The following is a 7,428-nucleotide window of genomic DNA, read 5'->3' on the forward strand; positions in this document are numbered from 1 at the left end:
ATGAATAATGCTGCAATGAATCTGATCTGCCTTCAAGCTCCTGATTTCAATTTCTTTGACTATATACCCAGAAGTAGGATGGCTGGATTATATGCTAAATCTATTTATAATATTTTTAGTAAACTGCATACTATTTACCATAGTAGATGTACCAGTTTACATTCCCAACTTTGCAGAGTTTTTCTGCAGAAGAGATTCCATGAGCTTGGAGCTTGTCAGCAGGTACTATATGTTGGGCAGGAAATGTGGCAGTTTTTAGCAGTGGTGTTAAGCCACAGGGGCCAACAGATAAAACATGATTCCATTTTTATATGTTTTAAGTAAAGCTTTATTTAAAATTCTAGTAAAAATGATGTCCAAAAAGAATATCTGCTTATTAACCAGTGTATATGTGGGACAATTTGCAGAAACAATTTTAAATTCAAGTGCCATAGATAAAGAGAAAGCTAAAATATGAATATTCTCATCCTTCTGATATGACTTTTTTATATCATGAAAATAAGTTCTTATCTTTAGCAACAATTGAAAAGTAGGAAGTGATCCAGTGGTGACTAATGATAATGTCTTTATTTTTTAAAGAATAGAGCAAAATGTGGATAGAAAACATAGGAAAAATAAACAAATGTTGTCATGCATTGAATTTCTTTCAAATATTCATTTCATGACAATCCACTGATACAGTGGATTGATATACCACACTGGATCATAATATTTGAATATTTCCTATTTTAATTTTATGAATATTTAATGTTCAATTAATTAAAGCTTTTGTTTATTTAAAGAAATGGAAACATGTTTTATATGCAGTTGATTTATTATACAGAAACAAAAGTTTTTTACTAGCTATATTTTTAAAAAGAAGTTACAGCTACCATTTTGGGTTCTCTCAATTAGATTACATCTCTTTCTCTTCGTTGGTTTTGAAAGATTATTTTTATTTAAAGTATAAAGATTTGATAAATCTTGCTTCTCTAATGAAATATTTAATGCAGGTATATTACTAATAGCTATTTAATTAACTGTACATGAGTCCTGAAATGATACATGATGCAAAATTTGTAGAACCCAGGAAAAACTCAGACTATATTCAGTATTTGAAAACATCAAAAATTCAGGACATCAGTAAAAGTGTTTACTTTATCATGACAAATAGGTATGTCACATCATATCATAACCTTAGAGGGTTGATGGCTACAAAGAAATATATCATTTATATCCCCATTCTATTAGACTTGACATTTGGGAAGTGACAAATATATCTTTCATGTGAAAACTATGATGGCAAAGATTTTCCATCATAAAACAAGTGTGAAGTTGACATTGTTATTTCTTTTGAGAGGACCAAAATCATCTATTCACCTGGATCCAGCAAATGTTAAGATACAAACACAAAAGGCACAAAAGCCACTGACAAATTGTTGGGCTCTGATTTCCCACTTGATTACACAGAATGAAGTGGGGATGGGTGCCATTGTAGCTTAGGAAGCATAACTATAAGAGGAGTGCCAACTAATACACAGGCAAAACACTCACTTCTCAGGAATAACCTAGGAGAAAACCAAACAAACTTTGGACCAGCTTTTAAGTGTCCACCAGAGCATCCAGGAGGCACATTCAGTCTGGACCTGGGCCACACCCTGGCTCTCTTCCCTCGCCTGATGTTGATTCCAGCTCATCTTCATATATTTGGTTGCTGACTCTGTCATCTGTTATCCAAGTCCTGTATGTTACAGAGACTTTCAATCAGACCTTTTCTAAAGGACTTTCAATCAAATAGGTCACCAAGCTGAAACAACAAACAAAACGTACAGAAGCTAGGACACAGGAGGCAAAGACAGAAAGAGTCACCCAGATGGATCAAATCATGACTTGCTGATTTTGACTCAGGAAATCTCTCAAGTTCCTGTAAAAAGGACCATGTATGCTATTTCCAATGGGCTTGATATACCACACTGGATCAAGGTTTTTAGTGAACTTTTATTTTTAAGAGTAGCATTTACTTTGTTTGATAACTCCAAATTTCATAAATGTACATTGTAGATAAATTGTATACAGTAAATGTATCAAATACTAAATAAAAGTTATCCAAAATCCTGCCACCATGAAAATGTCTTAATAATTTTGATCTATTTACATGCACGCAGAATAAGGTTTGAATTCACTCTCAGAACATCAATGTGCAGAAATATAGAATATGATTTTGCAACTAAGTTCAACTGTAAGAGGGAAGAACAAATCTGATTCCATATTGGATCTGTTTCTTTTACCTTAGTGTTTGTATTCTATTACTTTTGCTTCCAGTTAAGAATGTTGCCTATAGCCTGAAATACACAGGATAGCCCATTCTCAAGGCTCTGACTTTTAAGGGACAACACGTTTCCATTCACATAGAGCCAAAAAAGTTGTGGAACAGAAAATAAAGTTTACAGAAACATGGTGTCCTGACCTACCTGGACAGCTGCAAGAACAAAGGATTCCAACACCAAGAACTTTGTAATGATTAACCACACCCCTCCCTTACCTGGACTTTAAAAATGTTTTGCTGAAACCCTTTAGAGAGTTTGGGGTTTTGGGGAGGTATGGGCCACCCATTCTCCTTGCGTGACCCTGCATTAAATTCTCTGTTCCAAACTCCAACGTTTCAGTAGTGTTTGGCCTCACTGTGTGTCGGGCACATGAACTTACATTCAGTAGCACAACTTTCTCATGAGCTCCTCCTATACCTTCTCGATAGAGTAAATTACTAATTTCCTTGAAGTTACCTTCATCATTTCCAAATTACATCTTAGTCTTGTCCTGGTAAAATTGGCCTCTTTTGAAGAATCAGTCAGTTTTTCAGGGTTCCTTTTCCTTCTTTCTTCTTTCCCTTGCCCCTGAGTCCTGGTATATCCCAGGGAGGCTTACATGAGATCTTGTCCTGAGAGAAGCAACAGGGTGGAAGGCTCAGACTCCTGAATGCTGGAGCACAGGTGTGTTGTCTCACACGTTGTCACTCTTGCAGACAATGGTAGGAGCTACAAAAATCAGAATTGGGGATGAGAAACAGCTCGGCAGACTGAAGGAAAAGAAGGGAGGATGAGTTAAGCCTGGCCACGCGTGACTCTGCTTCACCTGAGGAGCAGGTATGGATTTTGTCTCTGTTTCTTGGATAGAAAACACTGGCCGAGAGGTGTCACCAATGAGTGAACTACTTAAGCTCTCGAGGACACCAAAGGCCTCATAAACATCCAGTGTCCCATGGACATGGCTCCTCTTGGTTTTACTACCATTCCCCTGCTCCACACTCTTATCTAAACCTGTCAGTGTGTCTCATGGATTGATGCTTACTGAGTATCTACATTTACTATCGAACGTATACACTTAACACGTTTTATACTTTTCACCTACACCATTGTTTGACTTGTCTTTGGTGGCACAGTTGAACTTTCACAACTTGTTCAGTGAACACACCTGATGTTTGGCTCCTTGGCTAAATGTGTCTCTAACACTAGCTCATAGATATTTTCCTGACGCTTGTAATGTTTAAAATATGTTCCAATATTTTTAACCTGTTTTCAGAAAAGTACCAGCAGTCCTCTTCAGAGTTACAATTTATGGTAAATAAATCTGAAGATTTTGACAGTTTCATTGACTCTTCTCCATAGACCACAGGAAAAAACAGTGCTCTTTCTACAGATGCTGAGACAACTGGTGAAACAGGGAAAAAAATCTGCCAAACTGAGAAGATTTGCAATTCAAATGCTTTTCTTATCGAAATGTGTAAATATTTCAGCCCAAATGCTTTTAGGATGTTTTCAATTTGTCTTTTTCAGAGACTCTATCTTCATAAACGTTATTACACAACAAAATTCATCAAATACCTTATCAATTTGTCTTGCTTTTGAAGGTTTCCTCAATTTTTGCAAAATCATAGATCCTTTTAACTTCATTCTAATTGGCTATAGAATGCAATTTGTTGAATTAAAGGTTGACATTTCTTCAGAAGATTCTTCCTTATGGTTGAAGCATTCCAAAGTAATTCTTGTATATCACCTGCTTTGTTGTTACTTTGTTCAGTTCCTCCCTGCATTTTTTTTTTGAAGCTAATTGTTGTCTTTCTCTTTGCAGTTTGTTTTCAATGTCCCCTTTTTTCTTTTTTTTTTTTTTAAATTAAGTCATGTATTTTTAAAACTAAACCACTAGGAAAATATATCACAGTCTTGAAACAGCAAGCAGACAGGCTATATTATCATTTCAAGTAATAAGCTGGTAAAAACACAAGGTCCTTAATAAAACGATAAGTTGCCAGAACTGGGGCAAGAACAATGCATGTCACAAAAGTAGTATTTGGTAACGGAGGGCTGTCCCGCTTTTTGCTCTAAAGGAGTCACAGCTGGCCCCTGAGTTGCTTACTTTTTCTCCTTTGACCTTCGTGTTGCCAAGCGATTGTTTCAACAGAGCTCTGTTATCACAGGGGGCAAAGTAAGCAATACTGGGTTTAGGCTTTCATTCTATTTTGTTTTATGAAAACCAGATTTTTCCAAAGCCAGTACTTCATAACTCTCTTAATCAAGCAGCTAACAATTCCTCTTTCACTGTTCATTCTTGAATACTAGCATACAGCACAGTCAAAATCCCCTTTCCCTTCAAGGGTGAGTGTCACTGCAAGATTGTCTTGTCACTCGGCTGACTCTGCTGCTGACAGCCTCAGGGCTCATCATGGCTGCCAGTCAGAGGGAAGGTTTGCTTCCCCTACCAGTGTGATAGCGCTTCTTATATTTTTGCAGGGTCTCCAGGCTGAGAGATGTCATGTGTGAGAATTTTAAGAAATGCGCATCCACGTCCTGACGGCCAGAAATGAATATCCGCAAGGACCCTTTCAAAGTTTTTATCGAAACTACCTCTCCCAACTCTACATCTTAAAGTAGCTTCATGCCCTTTTATATAAAAGAAAACCATGCAAAACAAATCCCCAGAAATCCCCTTTCCCCTTCTAAATTAATGACCTCATGGATTTTGTTTTATTTCCAGTTTGTGGGAAACGTTGTAGTGATCCTTCTGGTAAACAGGAGGTTGGCAACAAACAGAAACACCTCTCCTCACACTCCACCAGCTCATAAGCAGGTCAGATGAACCTGCCAGCCTGTTGGTATCTGTGTACTAAGAGAATCTGGTACCTTGGAGGGCTCTGGTTTGGTACAAGGGAGACTCCCTGTTGCCAGGATAAGCACTTGCCACATGAAATTCAGGATCACAAAAACTCTCCTGTGCTATCTCTGACCCCAATTTTAGCACCAGGTTTTTTCACTTTCTAGGTTTCAAACACAAAGGAACCAGTGCCCAGAGGCAAGTGATATAGGCCTTAAACTTGCTGCCATCCTTAATTTCCTCATTCATAAACTTTCCTTAGAAAACCCAAATCCCCATTTCTCTTTTTAAATAGACTCCTGCCTTCAGCCCCGGTGGCCAATCGCAGACATCTATTTCCCAATGGATGAGAGAGACTCCTTCATCTTCTTGGTCATGGTTGGGATGAGGTTCATGTGGTCATCCACACACGTGGTCATGCAAATCTCCAGCTGCCGTTTCACCTGAAGTTCTTTACCCCCCGCATCAATTGAATCTTTGGCTTTGTCGTTGCAATGCATAGTGCACCGGGCCAGGCGGTCCTGGAACTTCTCCAACTCGCTGGTCACCAGGGCCTGGGCTTGAGCCAGAGGTGCATGGCAGCGCTCAACGCACTGGTGCACTTGGTGCTGGATGCCTGGCTGTCCTCACAACAGCCAGCGCTGCACCGGAACATGAGGCCTTGCATCTTCCGGATGTTCTCTCTCTCCAGACTCTTCACCATAGAGTCCACCACCTCCTGCACCCAGAGCTGCTGCAGCTCCGCCATGGCGACACGGCGCTGCTCCGTGCCGTGCCGGCGCCCACATGGACTCCTGGGCACGAGCCCCCCCTTTTTTCTAAAGCTGAAAATATATGGGGCTTCTGTCACCACATAGTTTATCTTTTTCCAACAGAAAATGGTAATATGTAACAAATATAATATGTAACCAAATTTTAGAAGGCTCTTTTATTCAATTTACAATTGTATCACTTAATACAATTGTAGACACTTAGGTTGACTTTAAAAAGAATTCTTCAAAAGTCATATCTTTCTAATTGATTTGTTGATAGGCAGCAAAGAAAGTATATTCTGCCATGCTGACATACACACATATATTTATAGAAATAGATATTATACTATCTATCTATTTATCTAAGATCTTTGTTATATTTATTTGGTAGTTGGGTATTTAAGTTACAATAAACATGTGTATACATGTGTATGAGTATGTATATAATATTTATAATAACCACATAAAATCTACAGTTTTATCTTTTATCAGTAGAATAGTGTAGCTGGTTTGAACATAGTATGAATTGTATTTTTATAACAACAAATTCAAGTGCATTTCTGCTCCAGAGGTTTCTTAATATAGTAAGAACACTGTTTTTTTTTCCCATGATGCTGTGAATCACCAAAATCTGCATTTGGATTTGTTTGCCACAGAAAAAAAAAAATTTTTTTTTAATATTGAACTTTTCATCTGATTTGACAATACCATTTGTGATACTATTTCACTTTTAAGAAAATAAACATCCGAAAGCTTTCTTTTGATTCCATAAATTGCCTGGAAAAAATCAAAAATGTAGTAGAATTTATTGATTCTTTATTTGAAACAACAGATAACACTGATATAAAAGTTATCATTTAAGTCTTTGCAATGTTTTTCTAATAACGGAAGCTACATGGTAACAGACTTCTTTTTCTTCTTTTACATACACAAGAAAACTTAAAATGAAAATCAGCAAAATTAATCTGGAAGAAGATTGCACAAGTTAGGTCACAACTGGCCATTTACTATGGGGCTGGTGGGGATAGCTGTGCCAAGTTAGGTGTCAGGTCTCCCCTCTGCTGGAGCCTGAGCTCAGTTTGCTTTACCAGAAAGTCCCCTGTGTGCTCTTCTTAAGAGAGAAATGTTAGCTCCACTGGGTCCGGAAAGGGCCGGAGAAGGAAGAAGGGTCACCACTGCTCACTTTTTGGATTTCACATAGTGTCAAAAAGACCACTCTGCTGGTCACAGTGTTATCTCACACACCATCAACCAGACGGTAACATGATGAAATATGGAACAACAAAAGTAAACCATGATTTATGGTCACTCTAGTTTTAATGGACATGAGTGGACCTTGTATCTGGGATCCCACGTGAAGCTGCCATCTTGGAGTGAGCCATGCCCTCGGTGAGGGTTGAAATGTAAATACAAATAATAATAGTAATAGTAATCCCACAAAAAGAGGCATGAGGGGAACGTGTCCATCTTGGAGTGGCTGTGTGTGTGTGTGTGTTGTGTGTGTGTGTGTGTGTACACACAATCCATTCAAAGCCATACTGCAAGTCAT

General features: G+C 38.2%; 1 pseudogene; it reads right to left on the reverse strand.

The window, feature by feature from the left end:
- Positions 1 to 4,204: 4,204 nt before the first annotated feature.
- On the reverse strand, positions 4,205 to 5,894 carry LOC149748472 (TIM double twin CX3C motif protein pseudogene; annotated as a pseudogene).
- Between the last annotated feature and the right edge of the window lie 1,534 nt (positions 5,895 to 7,428).

The sequence above is a fragment of the Delphinapterus leucas genome, chromosome 9, assembly GCF_059928025.1.
Source record: "Delphinapterus leucas isolate spDelLeu-1000000601 "Yukka" chromosome 9, BTC_Dleu_Yukka2, whole genome shotgun sequence".
Classification (NCBI taxonomy): domain Eukaryota; kingdom Metazoa; phylum Chordata; class Mammalia; order Artiodactyla; family Monodontidae; genus Delphinapterus; species Delphinapterus leucas.